The sequence below is a fragment of the Lissotriton vulgaris genome, chromosome 2_1 (assembly GCF_964263255.1).
Source record: "Lissotriton vulgaris chromosome 2_1, aLisVul1.2, whole genome shotgun sequence".
NCBI lineage: Eukaryota > Metazoa > Chordata > Amphibia > Caudata > Salamandridae > Lissotriton > Lissotriton vulgaris.
Genome location: NC_141687.1, coordinates 565,924,948 through 565,949,464, shown reverse-complemented (window position 1 = coordinate 565,949,464; position 24,517 = coordinate 565,924,948).

The window sequence follows — 24,517 nt, the reverse complement described above, 5'->3', positions numbered from 1 at the left end:
CATTATTAACTCATTAATTAGTTCCAAAAGATATCGTGATCATAACCAAGACATGGAAATATTCAGTAATTAAAGTAACCTCTCCTTGGAGGATGGAAACCTCCCCAACCACCTTACCAGACTGGCTGCTTAAGCGCCACTTCTTGAATTCTACAAGACGATTCTGAAATCGATATCCTCCATTTTCTCATTTACGAGTGCTGAGTGGCTGCCTGGACTGAATGTCTGGAGAATTTTGCTGAATATGCTGTAGCACCAAGAAATCGTTCTAAAAGGTACGTAGATCAAGATGGTGAATATTGAGTCACAGATACTTTCAATAGATAATGACAGCATCTATGATGGGGGCTAGCATCTACCTCCATAGTCATCTGTCAACTCGTCATCATTTGTTTCCAAGAATGGAGCCTCCTAGTGCCTTGATTGCAGGACCTGGCCTTAAAAAAACACACGGATCAGCTTTTCGTCACAACTCTGTAACAGTGTCTGATAAGGCCCTTTCCATTGATTCAGATTATGTGCTCTGAACCTGGTAAATGCAAAAACAATTGATGGACAGAATGCAGAACAATGCCATACATTCACCCCAGTACATCGTTTATTTGTTCAACCATGCTATTCCAGTTTAAACCCAGCCATATGCAAATCCCTCTTGACCCTGTGCCACATGGGAACAGTCCAGCCCTAACTGACAAGTCAGGTCCTCTCTGGACTGGAAACAAGCATCCTAGGACCGGATTTGGGGATTAACCCCTCTTCAGCCAGGATAGCTTGATTCCAATGGCATGGAGAGCACAGGACCCATGTCTGGGCATACCCTTCCCCCTTTCGGTCCAGGGAGGACCTGGCTTGGCAGTTGTACTTGACTGTTCCCAATAGGCCAGGGTCAAGACTGATTTGCATATGGCCAGGTCTAAACTGGGGTGGCAAGGTGAGCAAAAGAATGATGGATTTAACCCAGATATCTTGACTGGGGGTGAATGTTTTGATTTGTTCTGTATTCCATCCATCAATTGTGTGTCTTTTGCTGAACCTAGCAAAGGCTTTCACTGTAACAGGTGTGGGGGCAGACTGAACAGCTCAGATGTCTCCAGAAGATTTAATGCAGACAATTGGAGTAAACAGGAAGTCGCTAGATGTTCAGACTAGAGCTGTGCACTCTCAGGGCTCTCAAGGCTTTCAGGGGTGGACTGCCCATCCAACTGTGCATCAGTCTAGGATTTACCGCAACCATGTGGAGCACTGGCGGGCTATTCCATAGCTGTTGAAGCAGTCAGAGGCCAGACTATGTCAACAGATATTGATTCATAATGCCTGCACCTGCTCTCCTTCAGGTGTTTGACTAAAAGTTCAAGAAACCACAAAATCCAAGTGATAAGTATGGAGCCCAGTCCTGTCCTCATTCTCCCTGAAGCCCATTTGATGCCACCATCTTGCACTTCAACATCCTTCTTTGTTGAGAAATCTGCTGGCACTTTGAAAGAAGATCATGACAAAAACAGAGATGATAGTGTATATGAATTAGCAGGTGTTTAACTGTTACTAAGCATCATAAGGCTGACCTCCTTATTGGGCTACAAGGCACAAAGATCTTCAGTAGGCTTTTTACTGCATTCTATGGTGACTAGTTCCACCTAGACATGACCTGGACCCTGATGCTATCCACTGAGTTTTGACCCCCAAATTCTGTCCGCAAGGTCCTTGAACCTTGGCTAGTGTTAAAGTGAACTCCTCCAGACAAATCAAAGTGAACTCCTCCAGACAAATCCTAAAACCTTTAAGTTATATTTTTTTTGAAAGCTTTTTGGTCTGAGCACCAGCCTGTGATAGGGCTGAACATACTAAGTTGATACGACGAAGGTGCATTGCACTGGGCCACAGTTTCAGGTTGCTCCTATCACATTCTTCTCTTCGTGGCTGCACATCTGATTCACGAGGACCTTGGGAAGAAGGTATCTGACCTCATGAACCCCTCTTTGGCTTCAGCCTGCAGCTTTGCCCTGCTGAAAGAAGTTGAGATTCAAAGAAGTGACTATGTCAAAAGGAGACATCTTCACAGGGGTGAAGGCACAAAAAAATATCTTGCCAGTGAGGGAACATCTCTGGTGCAAAATTCAAATTCCTTCTGGTCTATAGATATTCAGCAACATGGAACCCTCTTTAGCCATAGCCAGGTGCCTTGCCACGCTGATGATTGTTTACTTTTATCCCAGATGAATCAAGGGAATTTGCATTCACAAACGGTGACAATAAGTAAATCTGACCATTTAGGAATGCAAAATAGGCTTTCTATATGTACAAAAGATACTCGCAGTTTAACACCTTCCGTGCGGCCCCGATTTCCTCAGTGTGCTGGACATTCCATAACTGGGTGTGGTTGTGACGGAACCATTCCGTCATCAGCACAGCTCAATTTTGACTGATGACGGAATGGTTCCGTCACAAGCATCTAAGGGGTTAATATAAAGTAATGGCAATTTTTGCTATTCCCTAAAATTGCCACTTGTAGCTAGGAAATCACAGTTAGCGAATCGCAACTAGGTAATCACTAAAACTATGTAAGAAATATTAAAAAATTGCAAATAGTCACAAAGTGGAGATCTTTAAGCATGGGCGAATTTTGCGAATCTGACGTTCGCGAATTTTGCGAATCTGCGAACTCGCAATCCGCAAAATCCGCGAATTCTCGCGAATTTGCAGATTTTCTTTTTGTGTTCACAAGGGTTTCTGCCAGTTCGCGAGGATTTGGTACTAGTTCGCAATTGCGAACTTACTTGTCGGCTTGCAACGGTCGCGACTATGTTGTTTCTACGTCTGGTTCATCATCACCGCCTCCAAGCACCCTCTGTTTCACCACTGCCACCCTCTCTTTCACCCATGCCACCCTCTGTTACATCAATGCCACCCTCTGGTTCATCATCACTGTAGATGAGGGGGGGGGGGGGGAAAGCAAGCACACCTGCCCTGCTTCAACTGACATGAATTAATTTGGGGTTAGTTTATTAATGTGTCACTGTTTTAAAATTCCAGGTCTGGCACCTGCTTCCTTATCAGTAATTTGCTTTCTATTGCAGTACAATTTTTTTTCCAGGACCTTTGTGGCCTACTCTAGCTATTCTATGAGCCTGCTGTGAGGGTCAGAGCAGGGTCATACAATTGTGGCAACTAGCAACTGAACTCTGGAGGGGCCACAGTCAGGAAGCACTACAGTGAATTGTTACTAATGATGAGTTTGAACTCTTGCACCTGCCGATTGCTTTCAGTTTTGCAAAACTCGTTTTTCTGCAATTTCGCGGGATTCGCGGGGCGCGAATACGCGTGAGATCGGATTCGAAAACCACGAATTCGTGCGAATATGCGATTTCCTTTTTTGCGGCGTGTTAGTTTGCAAGGTTTTGTGCGTTTTCGCGAGCCGCTTGTAGCGCAAGGCGCGAAGTTACCCTCGCGGTCGTTCAAGGGTGCGGCCATCTTGTTTGCATGACGTATTTCTGTTTCCAGGCGCGAAGTGTAATCTCGCAAAGTGTGCGGCTCGCAAGTACAATTTCGCGAGTGTTCGCGAGGAATATCTCGCGCGAACGTACCCGCGCGGTCAGGAACGGGCGCGGCCATCTTGTTTCTCATTCATTGCTATGGTTCTGGGCATGCTTCTTGTATCCTCTCTAAATCTGTGCCATCCTTTGCTTGTTTGAAGTTTTTTTTAATCTATTTTAATTATTATCTATCCCTCTATTTTTCTAGCCCTATATTTTTGTGTTTACTGCTACTTTTTGTTAATTTTAAACTACTTTTTTAAACTCTTTTCTTTTCTTCTCTTCCCTATTCTATTTTCTTTATTCCTTTCCGCCCAGACCATGGTGAAGGGAGCCGGGAAGCATCCCGAGAAGGGGAAGGGTCCCGCACCCCGTGCCCGGCTCCCGTGCCGGCGTTTGAGGGGGGAGACAGTTGCACCCCGGGAGATTTTCAGCCCGGAGGAGGTGGGCGCACTAGTGTTCTATGTACAGTGCCACCTCCCTAGGACCATAATGGCAGGCGGCAAGATCGGATGCGGGTACGGGATGCGGGATCGCCGGAAGTGGTGGGATAAGGTGTGCCAGGCCATGTACCACCACTCTCGGGTCCGGCGCACCTACAACCAGGCCACCCACCGCTGGACGGATGTCCTGACCCGTGAACGAGATCTGCTCGACCTGCTTGGCCTCGAGATCCCCGGGCTTGAATAGTAGTAGTAGTAGCTATTTCTTTACTACTCTGTTTTCTCCTGCTGTGTTATTATATTGCATTTTTTTTTTTACCAAGAGCAATAATGCTGCTCATTACATTGTAGGTATATTATATTTCAAAATCTTCTGTGCATTTCAGGTGCACTGCTCTCCTTCTCAGTAGTGTTGCTACTATGCTTATTTGTATCCGATTTTGTGTTCATTTCATTGGCCTGTGAAATTATGTATGAGTGTAGTTTAAAGAACTGCGTAATGCTACACACTAAGGTTCAGATGTTTAATTACCGGCGCATCCCTGCAAAGTAGCAGGGATGCGCCAGTAATTGTGCGCCACGCCACTATCACCCATGGTGCGCCGTATTTACAATGCGGCGCACCATGGGCCCAAAACGTTACGCATCTGTGCCGTAAGGGCGGCGCATTGCTGGAGTTGCGTCGCAACGATGGCGCAGCTCCATCAATGCTCTGGGGTGCCCTATCTCCCCAAAGCTGCGTCAAGCCATACGTCTGCTTCAAGCAGGACAGGGTTTGAGTCACGCATCATTGTCGTTAAAGTGAGTGATTGAAATCTTGTAGATTTCCCTCAGCCACTTTTTGGATGCGTTCCTGCGCAGGAACGCCCTCCCTTGCGCCGGAACGCCCCATGATGGCGCAGGGCTTTACAACGTGATGCATCTCCCATATGCGTCACGTTGTTAATATAAGCCGCATCATTGCGCCTCTTTTGTGCTGCCGCTGCGTCACAAAAGTCACACAACAATGGAGCAAAAGAGCCGCAAGGGGCTTCTAAATCAGCCCCTACAGACTCAAGTCCAGTCCTTCCTTTGTACACATGGCGATAAGAAGAAATAGTGGTGGTGGATTGATAGTTTGAGTATTTTAATAACTGGTTAATGTAGTAGGAAACTTTAGTGTTGTCGTTGATCTGCAATCACGGTGGACTTTGGCTGTCACTTCGCGTGCTGCGGACTGCTGCCTGCCAATCCTAGGCAAACCTTTTTAGTACTTTGTGTAGTGAGTTACATAAGAAGTTTACAATTCGACGGTCCGCAAATCAAGCAATAATAATAACGTAGTAGACCACATGAGATTGGTCAATAATATATCCCGTTGAATAGTTGTCTATTTGCTATTTCGCCAAAATATTTTGTTAGTTCTTTTGAAATGTTTGATTTGGTTGACAAATATCATCCATGTTTTCTGTTTTTCTTTCTTTCATGTTGTACATCAGCTTCCCCCAGGGGCAAGAGGATGACACAGGAGGAGGAGGAGGAGGGTGCTGTTGAGGATGCAGGCCAGGATCGGGCAGGCGAGGGCTCCTTTGCTGGCCCCAGTAAGTTTTAATTTTAATATAGAGTACTTATTTTTTCCCAGCGTTCCTCATTCGATTTTTTCTAAATCGCCTTTGATATTCTTGTAGACTGGATCTAAATTCTTATCCTGCCTCGACTATGACTCCATGTGGTATTACTAGATTATTCTTATTAGTCTGTCTGTGTAGCTAATTAAGATTGCACATTTGGCAATTCCATTGGACTCCCATTCTAGTCAGCAATAGCTCTATGCACAGAGTGCAGTCCTCTGGGATTGTCCATAATGTCTTTTCAAGTCTTCTAAATGTTTATGCTTTGACAATTGCCAACAATAAAAAGGTGAATGACCACCAAGAAAGAATAAGATACTACTTTACTTTTGGTTTGGATAGGAGGACAATCCATTCTACTACATTTGCAGGGACAAATCTGCACAAACAGAACTATGGACACTGAATAATGCATTGCTTAGCTTATCAATTATAATAGGTGCTGTTAGACTTTCCACATACCTCAGTGATAACAGACTTTGTAGTTGAACCCCCAATCTCCTTACTGACTTGATAGTGTGGCAGAGTCATTTAGCTCCCAAAGTCACCGATGATTATGATTATTCCCCAATGATGTCAGAGGCACGGACTCATGCTTGCAAAAATTGCAAAACCTTTAGCTCATCCACTCTAGTTTGGAGGACCAAAAATCACTGTGTCTATTTAAGTTTAAAAGCTTTATTAAAAGTAAACACATTTATTAAAATCAAGTTTGTCATAAAAGTAAACGTTTCACTGAAAATGGAAAAGTGCTTAGTGCTGACGATTAATTGGACACATTTCTTATGGTCGAGCCAAGCTCTCACCTGGTTTGAACTTGATCCTGCTCGTGTTCTTAGAAGTCAAGCTTCTGTCTGTTAGGAGAAAAAGTGGTGTGTGTTAAAAAATAAAAAGCAAGCATTCATCAGTTGTGTCAAAAAGTGCAGCAAGACAACAGCCTTCCCTGGAAAAAGGGACATTTTTACTTTATAGTAGACAGTCACAAATTATTACATTGTATACTGTTTTTTCCACATTTCTTTCTTCCTCCTAGGCCAAATATTATATAGTAGTGAGTGGTGTATTCTAACATTATTAAATGTACTTTGTAGGTGGAACATCTGGAGGCGGGGCCAGCGCGGAGGTGACGGTGGCATTGGACGAGGACAACTCTGAGGAGGAGGCGGTGGAAGTACCGGACAATTCTGTGGGGGATGAGACGGTGGTGGCGGGCAGAGGTAAGATATATATTCCTTACCTATTGAGATTGAAGAATGCAGAGTGTGCTTTCTGCACAGGTGTATTATAAATAAACCAGGTAGTAGCCTCCCTCCTCTAAATGTACTTCGACTTAGCTGTGAAGTTTTTGGCGAGAAGAATCCCAATCAGATCAGATCTGAGATGAACTTGATGGATGGGATGAACGAAAAGCGAAATGATGAAGCAAGGATGGGTGGAGGAGAACAACCTGGGTGGGTGAAACAGAAACTGTATGTGTGCATATACTTTGACTGGATGGATGCCTGGATCATTCATGGTACTATCTGACTCTTAGATAGCATATGTGTATCTAGAGAGAGTAGACGGTCACTGGATGAACTAAGTGTTACTTTGAAGAGCATGTAACACCGCACCCGCACGTCCGTTCCAGTGTAGGAAAGGCAAGGAAAAGAAGTTGTAATTTTGTCCAAATACTACCATGAATAGTAGCAGTAGTTTGTATTGCAAATGCAAGCACAGCATATATCCGGTTATTACGGTGGACACTCCCTACCTCTCTTAATAACTTTAGTTTAGTAGTAGTACGTCATTCATGTGTGGGTGTATCACTGTTCACTCAATAATAAGCAAAGCACCTAAAGTCATCCCAAAAGTCATCAAATACATCCCATGTGAAGTGATAGATAATCAGATTATTTAGCTTCTTCATTTTCCTTTTCTAATACTCATTTGCACTGTAGGGTGAAAGCTAAATTAATTAAGCAGTAGCCCTTTTAACAGAGTATTCTCAGTGCCACCCGTAATAGAAAAGTAAGAGCTTCACCACCTGCATGTACTGGACCGGTACAGTAACGCAAGTCTATCTCACTCACTATGGTGTGCGTCTGTTTTTCTCGGGTGCAAGTTCACTGCGCTGGCATTATGCCGGCTTGCATAAGATAACGTACCAATTTTCCTAAACAAGAGAGAAGAAGAAGAATAAGACTGGTGTACTGTAATAGTCGACTGTAATGGAAGTCCATAGTGCTCGTAGAATTTGTTCCTTAAACTCCCACTAATGTTAGAGCAAGGATGACGAAGTCGGAGTTTACATAGATACTGTCCTCAATAGTTATGTACTGTGCTTTCAATTTGCTACTTGTACTGTGACAACTTTCTGCTCAATCATTTTGTGTTAATCTTACGGAGCATTGGTTACAGACCATGTCTTTCTTTCTTCATGTAGTTGCTCCTTCCAAATCCAAGAGACCATCAAGGAGGAAGGAGCTGGCTCGAATGGCCCGGCAACGGAGGCTGGATGCCACTGTCGCTGAATATCGGTGGCTGGTGGCCCTGGAGGAGGAGGAGACGCAGTCTGGCAATACAACAATGTCCACTGGGACAGCTGCATCCTCCTCCGTGCGGGCTGCCAGCCAGCGCAGTGCTCCAGCGGTACGAAGCCGGGCTACCAAAGCCAAACGCCACCGCCGAGCAGCAAAGACAGCAGCTGCCCCCCACAGGATTTGCAAGGCACGCCGGCGCCGCTTATCCCTCAGACTGTCCTACCTGGAGTAGGAGGTCCTGAACTATAAGAACTTGGTGGAGGGCCTCCGCTTCGAACATGCCACCCTCCGCAAGGAGCATGATGCCCTGGCTGCTAAAGTCAACAGCACCCTGCCATAGTGTCCCTTGCCCCCTTTTTAGAGACTTTTGGGGGGTGGGAATTGGGAGTTGGGTTTTTGGGGACTTTTGAAGGACAATCGTTGGGGTTAGGGAGGGTCTTGCGGGAGATTATTTTGTTAGGGCTATAAAGATATACTTTTTGAAACTTTATCTGACCATACCTGTTTTTTACTGCTTTTGAGTCTGGTGGGTGGGGGTTTAACAGTAAGTTTGTTTTCCTGAATAGTCCTAGGACTTTAGTAGTACTACCGTCAATCTCTCATCTTTCCTAATACTCCATTATACTACCTCCAACCAAACGCTTATCTTACCTATAATTTCTGTTTGAAAGTAGGGCTAGGCCCAGGGCTGGCTCCACGGGAAATGCCGATTAAGGTTGCAATCCAGGGCGGCTGAAATTTCCTCCTCCTTGTGGTGGTACTAGTGGTGTGACACAGTGGCAGTTGCATGGCTATGGAAAAAAAGAAAATGAAACCTGGTTTGTCCTTACTGTAGCATTACAACTGTACGATAGAGAATATAGCAGGTGACAGTACACTAGACTACAACAGTGCCACAATGTAGCCTAACAAATGATAAAGTATTTATAGTATAACTTGTACTTGCGTAGGATTTCTTTGACATTGGCTAATACTACAAGAAATAGTACTGAAGCTGAGTAAGTCTAGAATATATCCTCTGATTCCTTCACCAGCCTGTTGCTATGACCTTATCCTCCCCAGCAAGTGTGTGGAATTATTGATGTCAGTTAGTCACACATCAAGCAAAACCACACAACCCGGAGGAAGAGGGTTAGGGTTTGTAAAATGGATAGGAATGGGGGTTTCTTTTTGGGTAGATTTTGTTGAGAGAAAAAAAACAAAAGCACAGCATGGACAAACAATAATTGAACATAAAGAAATTTTTGGGTACAAAGCTAACCATAAATCTTTTACGTGACATAAAGGAAGTGCATGCACTACTGAATGCATTGTTACAGAAAAGTAAGTAGTACTTTCGACAACCGTGAATGCCAGAATGCGACAGAACAGGGCTACATTAAATTAGGTTAAAAAAATAGCCGAAGTAAAACCTATAGAATGGCTGTTGGGATCAATTTAGAAGCAGAGAGAGATCCAAGAAATGCAGTCACACACAATTATTGAATAAAAGAATGGATACTGTATCTGTATTGTTGTAGTTGTCCTGTTGAATTTGGTAAGTAAGTTGCATGCAGCAAACAATTCCTCTTATTAGCGGCACTCCTTCATTCCAGCTGACGCTTCGTCCATCAATGTTGGTGACCAGAAGACACCCTGTACACTGCCTGCCTGGCGGATGCTGAATTGCGGCTCGCTAATGTGAAGCCTGACTCCATCCTTTTTTCCCCATTGCAGACTGAAACCCGGCCTGTAATTATTGAACGAAAAACAGCACTGATAAATAAATATAAGGTATGTACGCTGTGTAGTGCAAAAAGTCACACTTTGATTTTCCTAATAGACAGTACAACATTTTTGAAAGTGCGTACTCTGTCTGAGTAACCTTTTCAAGAATAAATAAGTATGGGCGAATTAATTTAGCGGATCTTTCCCCTCAAGCTAGGTGTACTGTAATCTGTGTTTTAGAACAAAATTAGACCTTCCCAGCAGTGCTTCCACCAAGACCCTTACTAAAGCCAGTTGCAAAAATGTAGAAGACCCCCAATCAGATCTCAAAAAACGAGGCTTAGCAGAAAACTGGTGACAAAACGTACTTCGAAAGTAAAAGTAGGCCCAAATACCCCCTTACCCACCGTGGATTGTATTCAAACCACTTGCAAGCAAGCAAAAGTATCCATAGCCAGCATCGCTCCAAGACTCGAAAAACCCCCCACCCAAACACATGCAATAGAAATACTGCTAACCCTAACAAGCCATAAGTTAAGAATAGTGGCAGAGGCTTTCTTTAACTATGCCAAATCCCCCCTTTCCCACCATGGATTTTCTTCAAATGACTTGCAACCAAAATTACACATTCTCACGAGTGCTCTAAGACCCCAGAACTCAGTTGCAAAAATCTAGAACACCCCAAAACACATGCAATCCTGCTGCTAGGGCTAACCCTAACGAACCCTAAGTTACAAAAAGTGCCAAAAGGCTTTTTCTTATGGATTTTGTCCCAACCACTTCTATCCGGTATTAGACCTTCCCAGGAATGCCCCAAGACCCGCCAACCCACCCGCCAAAAAGCACAACACCCCCAAACAGCCCAAAAGCAAAATCTCATACTTACAATATTTCTCGGCCTTCGGTCCAAACGCGCTGTGTAGCTAGGCCATAACTCCAGTTTACCACCACGGATTTCCTGAAAAGCAAATGCAATCAAGATTAGAGTGTCCCACTCCCAGGAGTTCTCCCAGACCCCGAAACTCACCCACAAACAGCCGGAACCCCCCAAAGAGCACCTCAAAGGCAAGCAAGTCAGCAAAAACACAAAAAAATTCCGCCTCCGATTTGGTCCAAACCACTTTTATCCGGTATTAGAGCTTCCCAGCAATGGCCCCAGAGCCGTCAACTCACCCGCAAAGAAGTAGAACACCCCCACAAGTGCTGAGTCTTTCTTCATTGGGCGTAAACCAGCCCTCTGCTTTGATGGAAATAGGAGTCTGGAGGAGGAGTATAGAGGAGCATGTTCTTCTGAACTTGTGAACCTGAGGAATGCAGACTGCGGCACCTTCAAATCAATAAGCAAACAAGTGAAGACAGTTCTGCTGATGGGCTTGTTTTTGTGATTAGGTATTTAAAGTTTGAATTATATTAACTGTGCACAACAAAGAAAGACAGACACACAGGAATAAAAGTGAATAAAGGCGAAAAAGAAAGTTATTGATTCATTGTCTCATTTTCAGGGCTCGTGTCACGGTCCACGAATAAGAATAAGGCTTCGTTATCATACTCTGCTAATTCAGGCAGGGTGAGCTCAGTGTCACCTGACAGAGAAGAAATTCCCTCATCTATGTTGCTGTCCACCTCGTCTTCATCCGGCGTGCTTTCTCGTACTCTGTAATCTGGTGGTATGAGGTGCTGATTCATCTTGATCATTGTTAACCTCTCCACATTGTTGGGCGAGAGGCGGCTCCGTTTGGAAGTTACAATGCCACCAGCAGCACTGAAAACACGTTCAGAAGACACGCTTGCGAGTGTGCAAGACAAGTAGTTTAAAGCCAGGTTGGAGAGCTGTGGCCACAATTCTTTTTTCCCATGCCAATACGCCAATGGGTCAGCATTAACATAGACCTCTGTTGAGTCATTCGGATAGTCCTTCACCATCGACTCAAGGTGCTCCTCCAAGGTTCCTCCACTTTGCTTAGCTGTTGCTGTGACCTTTTGAGAACCAAACCCAAGCCGAGCTAGCCAATCCTCTTCAGCCTCCAATATTACTGTTGTGTCTGGTGGTGCAGATGATCCGGTTGCCGGTGTCTTCAACGGCTGAGAGGTCACTTGTGATGCAGCCACAGGTGCAGAAGTGGATTGTTTTGACTGGGGATGGCCTGCTGATGCTGATGTACTTCCTTTTCCTTCAATTTTCTGCTGTTCTCTTTCAAACCTCTTGGCTGAGGAGGCTAGCCACTGTTTGTACTTTGTAACATCTTCATCAGCAAAAGGAAAGAATGCTTGGCCTGCCAGCGCCTTTTTGTAGCGTGGATCCAGAATAGTAGCACAAATGTAATGCTGGTTTGAGTGGATCATTTTAAGACGTTCATCACCTTGTAGGCGCTCTAATAATTTCTCCGCCAAAACAAAAGGGTCTTGGTACAACAATATAGCTTTTCCCAAATTACAGTCCAAATTACAGTCCTCCATGCTGACTGCACGCGTGAAGAACTCAAAAGGACGAAGCATGCGTGTCAGGCTTTTAACTATGTCCCATTGCGCCGCACCCATCCTCAGGTCCTCCTTCTGAGCTGTACCCTGTGTTAAGAATTAGTGATCGAGTACCGTATACTGCTCATACAGACGCTCAAGCATGTAGAAGGTTGAGTTCCAACGTGTTGCCACCTCCTGGATGAGTGCTTTCACTGGCATTCGACGTTCATATAGCAGGCTCCTCAGATGCTTCCGGGCCTTAAAAGAATGGCTGAAATGGTTGCACATTTTTCGGCAGGTGTCCACTACCCTGTACGCTGCACTGTCTTTATCACTCAAGAATTTTTTGACAACCAGGTTTATACAGTGCGCCAAACACGGCACTCTGAAATATTCACCCAGCTCCATGGCCTTAACTACATTGGCGCCATTATCCGTGGAAACATAACCAATCTGGCGTTTTTTTGGGGACAGCCAGTCAAGGACCTTTGTGTTAAACTCATCCAAACTGTTTTCTGCTGTGTGACGTTTCTCCAAACCAAACATGGCTAGTGTTGCATGTTTCCGAGCAGCTTTAAAAACTTGGTCCGGGTCAACACCTGCGTTTAGCTTTGCTTTAACCCCTGAAAAAGAGACTCAGTGTGCAGTGATGCACATGTAATCAGCGCCTGCGCCACTGGTCCACATGTCTGTTTTCAGATGTATAGTGTGAACAGCACTCTTCTGCAAAGCTGTCCCAATCACCTCCAGAACATCTTCATGTAGTGCTGGAACCGCAACTCGGGCAAAATAGAACCGGCTAGGAACCTTCCATTTAGGGCAGAGCGCGGCCACTAATTCTAGAAAACCAACCCCTTCTACAAAAGAAAAAGGGAGAAGGTCCAGAGCTAGCATTTTAGCCAGCTTAGTGTTATACAGACGCATCAGTGGGTGGTTGCGTTCATATTGCGCTTCTGTAAACAACATCTTTTTAATGTTGCTTGGACAAAGCATTAACGGGATAATGATGATGATATCTTCGACCCAGTTACGCACGCTGATGAACTTTTTCGCATTGGTGTCTAACTCTCTCCCACACTCTTAGTGTGGCTCACATGGGGTGTGCTGCTGACAGGGGTACTGGGTGTAAGAGAAGTGTTTGACACGTCTTCTTCCTCCTCGTCATTATCAGATGAAACAGCATTACGTGCAATTCGGACTTCCTTGATCGCCTGTAGGTGCGCAAACCATTTGACAGCGTGCTTTCTTTCAAGATGACCTCTCTGGCCTCCGGTACCATAGTTGGAACCAAACTTACCACGACTAACTGCCAACTTACAAATGCTACAAATGGCAAAGTTTTCCTTTTTTGGTCAAACACTAAAGAAGTCCCAAACTGCGGACTTGAAATGTCTTTGGGGGCCGGAGGAGGCGGTGATACTTGTGGTGGTGGTCCTGCTGCTAATGCCAGATGAAGTGGAGGATGTGGATTGCCGAACTTCAGTACGTTTTGCACTTTCACCACCACTAATTGAGGTCGAGGTGGATGGAGGTCCCTTTGGGCGACTAAGAAATATGGAAGCGGTAGGTGTTGGTGTACTAGTTAACTCCAATGATTGTGGTGTTTCTTCCATTGCCTCCTCGTCGACAACATCATCTCGGGCTAGGGTCAATATGTCTTTTTGCTGCATGCCCGCTGGGGCTGCAGTGACCTTTATGATGACTGGCTCGTCGTCGTGAGAGGCTTCCTCAGCAGCAGTATCCGTCACTTCTTGTTGAGCCTCATCACACTCCATAGCTATGAGTTTTTCGATGACCTTCCTTTTACGCTTAGGTACCTTTGTCAGATCATGGTGTGCCTCACTCTCAGACGGCAGTGGTGCTGGTTCCCAATTGGGATCCGTATCATCAGAAGGAGGTGGGCTTGAAGAAGATGTAGACACCAACCTTGATCTTTTCCTTGCTAGGGATGTGGAAGACAATGAATGATCATCAGGAGGAGTGGCTTCCAATGATACCTCGGCTTGATTGTCAATTTCCTGATGTGCCCCTACTTCGGGAGGAACAACTATTGTGGGCACTTGTGACCCTCCATGCACCTCTGCTTGCGCATCTCCTTGCGCTGCCTCTCCTTCCACATGTACTTGGGCTTGTACTTGCACATGTGGTTGTTGTTGCGGCTGTGGTTGTTCAACACTTGTCAGATGAGTTACAACAACCTGTGTTGATTCAGGGACATTGCTGCTACTTTCTTGCGATGAGCCAACATCACTGGTCGATGGTGATTGAATAAGTACACTGACTGCCTCTGCAGCACTCAAGGGCTTGGACTTAAGTTGGCGTGGTGGTGGTGGTGGAGGCACTGAGCCCAATGGAGCGGGGGTGCTGCTCCCAGCTTGGTCCCCAGCAGATCCCGCTGCTGCTGCAGGCGTACTTTTTTTTTTACTCCCAAAAAACGCGGCGGCCGGCACACCAGCCTCCTTGGTAACCTTGGTAACTTGCTTCTTCTGCTCCTTACTGGCAACTTTCTTGCTAGAGGAGCTACGGAGAACTTTTTTTGGGGCCATCTTCTTCAGAGCAGGTCATAACAGCAGGCCGCAGTTGCACGAGTTGCAGAGTTGTCTGTGGCCAGACGTGACGTCGCGTGACGTTATGCTGCACACACACACGGCTGCAGGACTTCTTCCTGGCACTGGTGGTTCTCTTGAGTCTTGTGCACCTAAAAGCAATGGAAGACAGAGGAACATCAGTTCAGTTATACACCCCAAAAAAAACAGAAAAATCAGCATAATCCCATGCCCTCCATGATGTTTAAATTCAAGACACCCCACAGAAAGACTAGGCCCATGCAACACTCACTAGTCACTACCCCTGGTGAAAAGGCCACAACAACAGGCCAAAAAAACGAAAATCACAGAAAAATCAGCACAATCCCAATCCATCCAGCCCCTCCATGATGTTTAAGTTCAAGACAACCTACAGAAAGACTAGGCCCATGCACCACTCACTACCCCTGGGCATAATGGATGAAAGCTAGGCAAAATGGGTGCAGTCCTGAGAACACTGCCTGCATTCAAAATGGCCCCCACCCTCCCAGCACATGGCCAGGGCCTGTAGCAGCACTCAAAATGGCCCCCAACCACATGGCCTGTCCACAACAGGCCAAAAAACGAAAATCACAGACAAATCAGCAGAATCCCAAGCCATCCAGTCCCTCCATGATGTTTAAATTCAAGACAACCCACAGAAAGACTAGGCCCATGCACCACTCACTACCCCTGGTGAAAAGGCCACAACAGGCCAAAAAACGAAAAACAGAGAAAAATCAGCACAATCCCAAGCCATCCAGCCCCTCCATGATGTTTAAATTCAAGAGACAACCCACAGAAAGACTAGGCCCATGCACCACTCACTACCCCTGGGCATAATGGATGAAAGCTAGGCAAAATGGGTGCAGGCCTGGGAACACTTCCTGCATTCAAAATGGCCCCCTTCCCAGCACATGGCCAGGGCCTGTAGCAGCACTCAAAATGGCCCCCAACCACATGGCCTGTCCACAACAGGCCAAAAAAACGAAAATCACAGAAAAATCAGCACAATCCCAAGCCATCCAGCCCCTCCATGATGTTTAAATTCAAGACAACCCACAGAAAGACTAGGCCCATGCACCACTCACTACCCCTGGTGAAAAGGCCACAACAGGCCAAAAAAACGAAAATCACAGAAAAATCAGCACAATCCCAAGCCATCCAGCCCCTCCATGATGTTTAAATTCAAGACAACCCACAGAAAGACTAGGCCCATGCACCACTCACTACCCCTGGGCATAATGGATGAAAGCTAGGCAAAATGGGTGCAGGCCTGAGAACACTGCCTGCATTCAAAATGGCCCCCTCCCTCCCAGCACATGGCCAGGGCCTGTAGCAGCACTCAAAATGGCCCCCAACCACATGGCCTGTGCACAACAGGCCAAAAAAACAAAAATCACAGAAAAATCAGCACAATCCCAAGCCATCCAGCCCCTCCATGATGTTTAAATTCAAGACAACCCACAGAAAGACTAGGCCCATGCACCACTCACTACCCCTGGTGAAAAGGCCACAACAGGCCAAAAAAACGAAAATCACAGAAAAATCAGCACAATCCCAAGCCATTCAGCCCCTCCATGATGTTTAAATTCAAGACAACCCACAGAAAGACTAGGCCCATGCACCACTCACTACCCCTGGGCATAATGGATGAAAGCTAGGCAAAATGGGTGCAGGCCTGAGAACACTGCCTGCATTCAAAATGGCCCCCTCCCTCCCAGCACATGGCCCGGGCCTGTAGCAGCACTCAAAATGGCCCCCAACCACATGGCCTGTCCACAACAGGCCAAAAAACGAAAATCACAGAAAAATCAGCACAATCCCAAGCCATCCAGCCCCTCCATGATGTTTAAATTCAAGACAACCCACAGAAAGACTAGGCCCATGCACAACTCACTACCCCTGGTGAAAAGGCCACAACAGGCCAAAAAAACGAAAATCACAGAAAAATCAGCACAATCCCAAGCCATCCAGCCCCTCGATGATGTTTAAATTCAAGACAACCCACAGAAAGACTAGGCCCATGCACCACTCACTACCCCTGGTGAAAAGGCCACAACAGGCCAAAAAAACGAAAATCACAGAAAAATCAGCACAATCCCAAGCCATCCAGCCCCTCCATGATGTTTAAATTGAAGACAACCCACAGAAAGACTAGGCCCATGCACCACTCACTACCCCTGGGCATAATGGATGAAATCTAGGCAAAATGGGTGCAGGCCTGAGAACACTGCCTGCATTCAAAATGGCCCCCTCCCTCCCAGCACATGGCCAGGGCCTGTAGCAGCACTCAAAATGGCCCCCAACCACATGGCCTGTCCACAACAGGCCAAAAAAACTAAAATCACAGAAAAACCAGCACAATCCCAAGCCATCCAGCCCCTCCATGATGTTTAAATTCAAAACACCCCACAGAAAGACTCAGAGCACCCACCACTGAGTACCCCTGGGCAAAAGGCCCCAAAACAGCCCAAAAATCGAAAATTCCAAAATTGTAGTTGCAGCAACTGTAATGCCCCTAACAAACTTACTTGTGAAATTTCTAATCCAAAAGTGATCCAAAGAAAATCAAAAAGGCCTCAAATTCAAATATCCAGCAGCATCCACAAAAAGTAATCCTTCCAGCTCCAGATCCAAATGAAAAGTGACCAGGAGATGGACTAAGCACTGGGAGGAGCCTGCTGGACGGGAACAGGAAGTTGAAGACTGGGGGGCACTTCCTTCCTCCCACCCCCCCCTCCCCAAAATGGACTCCTCGCAAAAAAAGTGCAGGCAAATGTCAACCTGAGGAGTTATTCAGATAAAAATCATCATTTCCAGAAGGTTTGTGCTGCTTGCTGGTGGATTTCTTGTGCAGAATTACAAATTTTGTATTTTCGCGAGTGCGAGATTGTTGCTGCTCGCGCATCTACAAGCTCGCAATTGCGAAGTACCGCGATACGTGATCACGGTGTACTCGCGTTGACAAACTCTCGCTGTGCAATTTGGCAAGCCGCGATTACGTAATCGCGCTCGCCAAATTCCCGCGGGATCCTGCAGCAAGATCCAAAATGGCGCAGCACTCGCAAAATATCAAGAAAAACAACTCGGCAAACGCTGAATGACGGTAAGTAAACGCCGCGCGCCGCAAAATTGTATCACCAAGAAAAAAAAAATCCGCTGCGTGCGAATTTGCAGATTTTCGGTAAATTCGCGAGCGTTCGCGGATTGGGAATTTACCGAAAATCCGCAAAATCCGCGAGCGTAACGGATTTTCCGCCCATGCTTAGAGATCTTGCATGTGCAATTTATCACCAACTGCAATCAGGATATATTCAGATTCATTCTATATAAACAGGCCCCGAGTACATCTGCATTTCCCCGAATAGCTGCTCTCTACATCACAGTGAGGAGGATAAGGATCCTGGTAGCTTTGCAGAGAAAGAGGAGGAGACAGGAGCACATTTTTAGAATGCATATTACTATGTTTGATCAGACAAAGGAGGAAATCTGTGGTAAGTACAGATTCAATTCTGCTCTGATTTTTTTATTTAATCTCTGAACTTCACCCACTACTGCATCGACACACTCACAGGACCAATCCAATTCCCACCCATATGCATGTGTTATGTTCCCTGCACCTCTTAGCCTCCGAAAGTTACCAGAGTGTGATAGTTGCAGGCCATAGGAGAGGTTTCTCAAAGAGCACTTAATGCTTTTTCCATGCATGTATGGATGCAATTCTCATGAAAATCAATGATTCTATCAGATTTCCAAAGCACAGGATTTGCAGTTAAATAAATTAAACTTTTTCCACTTAGCCCAATTCCCACATGTCATTGGCTATATTGATGGGACACATGTTTCAGTATGTCCATCATCTGAAAATGAATGCATCTTCAGCAATCAGTAGAGTACCCATTTATTGATCATTCAAGTGGTACTCAGTGCTTCATACATGATAACTGATATAGTGGCCAGATTCCCTGGAAGTACATAGGATTCCTTCAGCTTTCACCATTGTGGAAATTAAACTCTGCTACTTGGTGGTGAGTTTGGAGAAGGATATCTACTAGGTAAATCTCCCTATTACTGTGCAGTATATAGTAGAGTTGTATTCCGATTTGTCAGTACATTATTATTTGATCTTGCCATTGTAGGAGACAGTGCGTACACTGTGTTTTCATTTACTTTAACACTATATTGGAACCCTGTTTCTGCAAGTGAACACTGCTACAATGCAACACATAAAATTACAAGAAATGTGATTGGGAGGACTTTTGGTCTGCTGTAGAGTTGCTTTAAATATCTCCACAAGAGCAGTGGAGCACTACAACACAGAACAGAAACTTGCTGCAATATCGTGGAAACATGTGCCATACCACACAATATTGCAACATCTAGGGCATTCCCCTGTTAGATTACGAGCCAAATGGGGATGAACAGCTAGTTCCACCATGGCAACCTTCAGATGGATCAAGGGCAACAGGTGGCAGAGTAAGATGTGCACAGATCACCCTCAATTATTTTTAAGGCAATTAGTGAGTAAAAATGCATTTTGGACTGTATTACCTGAACTTCAGGCACAAAATTAAATCACATCTCAACTTAAGATCAAATGCACTGTTTGTGAAATACCTCAATTGTCACATCTGATATTACAAATGTCAACAAATGTTCCTAAACAATAAACTCAAACAGACAAACATGTCCGAACTACTTTTTCCTCCCACGCACTCTACTTGGCCGTACTGTGTGCATTGCACTTAGCTTTGGTGAGGCCTCCGGCAAAAAGGGGCAACAAATGGCCGAGAAATGGTTTGATACCACTTGTTCGCGGGCACATAGTCTTTAATGAGAGCCATTAAAGAGACTCCACCAAATAGGAGGAATGTGGCCATACTTAGAAAGGATTACAAGTTAGCTATAAGGGCCAGGAAAAAGGACATTAGAACGGAAGCTTGGGAGGCATTGATGTCGGTCGATGTCTTAAAGAATAGCCGTAGTTTCTGGGAAATTGTAAATAAACCTTTTTTTTCCAAAAACGGCAATAATGTGGTAGAATGTAATATCACTGACGCACAATGGTTAGAACATTTTGAGGCTATATATGACAATGTATGACAATGTCTGATCCTGCCCCTTGGGCTGTTTCAAGAGATTCAAACGAGTCTTTAGATTTTAAACGGGAGGAAGTAGTTTTGGCCTTTAAGCCCATGTCTAGTAACACGGCCCCAGGCCCAGACGGTGTCCCAGCCAATTTATATAAAACAGATCCAGTTTTTCGGGCAAAAGTTCTGACAAAAACTTTTAACACCCCAGCAAAGGGGAATAATCCACCATCCTGGGCCACGTCTATTATAATTCCCATTTTTAAAAAGGGCAATAGAGGAGATGCCCGATGTTATGGACCAATCTCTCTAATCGACTCGGCCATAAAGGTCCTGGGGAGGGCGGTTCTAGGCAAAATGAAAGATGGCTAGATGAGAAGAATATAATGTCAAATTTACAATATGGTTTTAGAAGTGGCAGGGGAACTCAAGATCAGTGCCTTAACTTATGGAGAAGTGTGGCTCAGGGGTTAGAGGCGGCAGACCCGGAAGCTGAGATCAGCCCTGGACCAGGGTTCAATTCCCCGCCTCGGCGGGTCTTGGGCTAAAAATTCCACGGACTCGATAATTCTCGCTCCGGTGCCTTCTCGACTCACGGGTTCACACTCTGCGACTCTGGGCAATAGCTTGCTTAATCTCAACAACGGCCCCTCGCGGCGGGATGCCTGGCTTTCACCATGTGGATACCCTGCCGTGGCTATCTCACAGGGGAATACCAGGACGGGTTCCCTAAGCAAGAGCCGGGAAACCCACTGCTGGTAGCTGTGCGCTATATAAGCTCAAATACATTTACATACATTTACATTTATCCCTGCTAATTGTCAACTATATCTCAGCCAAAGGGGGAGTACTCCAGCTGGTATTTATGGATCTATCGTCAGCTTTTGACCTGGTAAACAGGTCAAAGCTTTGGACGATCCTCCTAGAGATGGGGATGGAAAAAAGTCTTGTCTACTTCCTAGCTGACCTGCATCAGAACCTTACTGCACGGGTGAGGATCGATCAAGATAGCAACTGCGCTAGGCACTTTATTTCTGGCCGTGGTGTACAACGGGGTTGTATTTTAGCACCTTTGCTTTTTACTCTTTATATCAATGATTTAGGTAAGTTTTTAGATATAGCTAGTCTAGATGTCTCCAAAATTGGTCAGGAGCGCTTCCCGGTGCTCCTGTACGCCGACGATGCTGTCTTGTTATCCCGTACAGCAGTCGGGCTACAGAAGCGGCTGGTGGGATTTGGTAATTTTATGAAATCCCTGGATTTAAAGGTAAATATAGCCAAGTCACCTGTAATGAGTATAGGTCACTAGAGCAAACGAAATTGCCGGGCTTTTTATTGCGAAGGCTCCGAAGTTACCAGGGTATCTTCTTTTATGTATTTGGGGGTTCTCTTTGATGAGAAAGGTACATGGGCTGCTCAACATAAACTTAAGGTCAACAGCATGGCTAGGGCAATTGTGGCCGTAAACGGATTTGCCAAACGTCTGGGAAGCAAACCTGTTGAGGCAATTGTGAACATTTACAAAGCTAAATGCATCGCAATTGCCACATATGGCTTCTTTATCTGGGGGTATAGACCTATGGAGGAGATACAGCTAGAGGAGAATACATTTTTACAGGGTATATTATCGGTTCCCCAATCAACACCCACCTATGCCGTACATCAGGAATTGGGGGTGGGTTATATAACTGATACACTCAGGTTGGCACCATTTATTTTCTGGCTTAAATTATGGCTCAATCCGGAATTAGACCTCAATCACAAATTGATCAGGGATTGTCTCACTCTGGATTGTGTACACAAGATAAGGTGGCTTGTCTATGTAAGGGAAACTTTGGTAACTGTTGGTCGACAGGACCTCTAAGATGATCCTGGGTTGATTATGAAAATGGATCCCAGCGGGGTGAAGAAACAGCTCCTAAATTTGTGGGCAGTACAACAGGAGGAATTGGAGCTGAAAAAAGCAACGTTTAAAGCACATTACCTCTTAAAAACTATACTGTCGATGGAACCTTATCTGAAAACCGTGACTAGGCCTTTCCATCGTATACTCCTTACACGCTTCCGCTTTAATTTAATTCACCTCTCGCTAGGGAACTCCAAGGGGTGGTGCAGGATGGAAGAACTAGGGCCATGCCCTTGTGATAACTTTTTAGCCCAGGACACAATGCATTTAATAATGTTCTGTGATTTGTATAGTGACATCAGGAAGAGGTTTCTTTTTCCCTTACTGAAAAGAAAGGGTTTTGTCCAAGTTAAGCCAGCCTTATTGTATATACAGCTATTAAATAATCCTAATGAGATTTTTTATATAGCCAGTTTCCTTATGGCAGCTGTCCGGTTGAGAAATAGCCGTGAGGAGAGACCATAATTAATGAGGTTTTATTCTGATTTTATCCTTTTAAACTTGGTTTTTATCATTGGTATTTTTAATGAGTTTTATATAAAATATCTTGGATGTATTGTCATTTTTGTCCTGTAAATGCAATTTACCTGACCCGTACTGTATCGTGTTCTTTGCACATGGACTGCCTATTGCAGGATTGTATCATATGGTGGACATTTTACTTTGTATTTTTGCACATGTATGTATGTATTTTGTGTCTGTACTTTTATGGTTTTAACTTAACCGAATAAAGTGGTTTGACTGACTGGTGAGGCCTCTGTAGAAGCACCTTGTCTGACACTACAATGCCTATTTTCCATCACAGGGGCATTTATACAACTGAGGCCGGGGAGCTCCCCACTTTCCCCTCTACCTGTCACTGTTTGCTGCGATCTGGGCTGTGTGCATGTGTTGTTCAATTACGTTGGTGACTTGCACTAAACTTCGGGCTACGTCTCCACTACAATGTGATATCTCCACTTTCATAGTGACAGTGCTACAAGATAATGCAGTAGCATTTGTAAGGCGATGGACTGGTTCAGGTAAATTCATACAATTTTCCCATTAATTAGTGATAGTGCCTACGGTGTGTTACATGATTGTGCTGCATGACTGGGCAACGTTTCTTTATGGCATTGTCAGTTCCTTGTCTGCAGCTGCTTTTTGCCCCTTCTCCACTGTTGTGTTCAGCTACTTGATGCCACACATTTCCATTCAGTAACACCAACTGTTTTTATAATGACTTCATATGTTTGCATTGCACGCGCTTCACCTTTAACATTGAGGTCTCCTGACCACCAAAAGCAGCTGTACTATCACCTTCCTCTGCAGCCTGTCTTACAATACATCTTCACATTCTGAGGACATTGTTGTGGTGCATAATAAGGGACCAACATCTTTGTAACAATCTCACGTAAGATGGATTTGAAGGCATGTCTGTTGTGACACTATTCTCTTCTTCCACAAAATCAGGGAGTGGAGACACTGTTGTACTGCATCTGGTTGGTGCAGATGTTCCGGGTAATGGTGGCACAATGGTTTCAACCTGTATCTGTGGCTGAGTGTCCTGAGTTAAAACTAGTTCATTTTCTCCTGCAATTGTTGCAGGTAGTTCTGTGATATGAATGATAATTAATTTAGTTCAATATATGTTGTTGTGTCTATCATTCACACACATTGTTTCTAATTAATTTCTAGAACTGCGATGTCACTTTAGATGGGACTACAAAATGCAGCATTATTGGACTTTTATTCACTACTGGAATTCCAATTCCAAAATGCATAATGAGCTTGTGATAACATGTGGACTGGAGTGGTTATTGTTAGTAGGTAACTGATTTCCTAATTGGTTACCTTTTTACATAACACATTTTTATATGCAGCAAAATGTATTTCTTACCTTTGCTGGTGCTGGGTGTGGCAGAGTTGTCAATGTCAGTGACTCCAACAATGGTTTCAGGTTGCAGTGTTGCCTCAAACATATCCTCCAGAGGGCTAGGTGGTGGCATAGTGGATGGTCCTCTACATGTTTGCCATGCCTCGGCAAGCCTGCTTGCAACCTTTTCCTAGGTTAGTTTCCGCCGATCATACCAGCGCTTGCATATTTCCTCTAATAAGCGCTGTATAACACCAAATACACTGATCCTCGGCTGGATGTCTTTTCAGAGTTTGCACTTCTCACTCTTTCGAACCTGAAGTGAGCTTTTGTTAAGCAGCTTATAATGGTGTTTCACACACTCCTCTGTGACCACCTCCAGTTCTTGATCACTGAATTTAAGCTTTCTTTTGCACCCTCTTGCCTCTCCTCAGTGGCCATGATGGTAATACTGAGAAAAAAACACATTCACAGAAACTGACAGCTGCTCTGCCACCACAGTCTGCCTTCTCCCCTGGATCTGGTTCATGACTCATTTCCTCATTGTGATGTCATCATGCAGCTCCTGAAAGCAACATTCGCAATTTTGCGACTACCTACTTGCGATTTCCTATTTTGGTAATCGCTAAATTGCAATTGTGAACCATAATTGTTGGACTTGGCCTTTTTGCAGGGTTATCCCTAGACTTTTTGCTTCTTCTGTCTATTTTTTCCTGACCTGTTGTTGTTGGTTTTAGAACTCTGGGTACTTTACCACTGCTAATCAGTGCTAAAGTGTATTTGCTGTGTAAATTGTGAACATGATTGGTTCTCCATGATCTGCATAT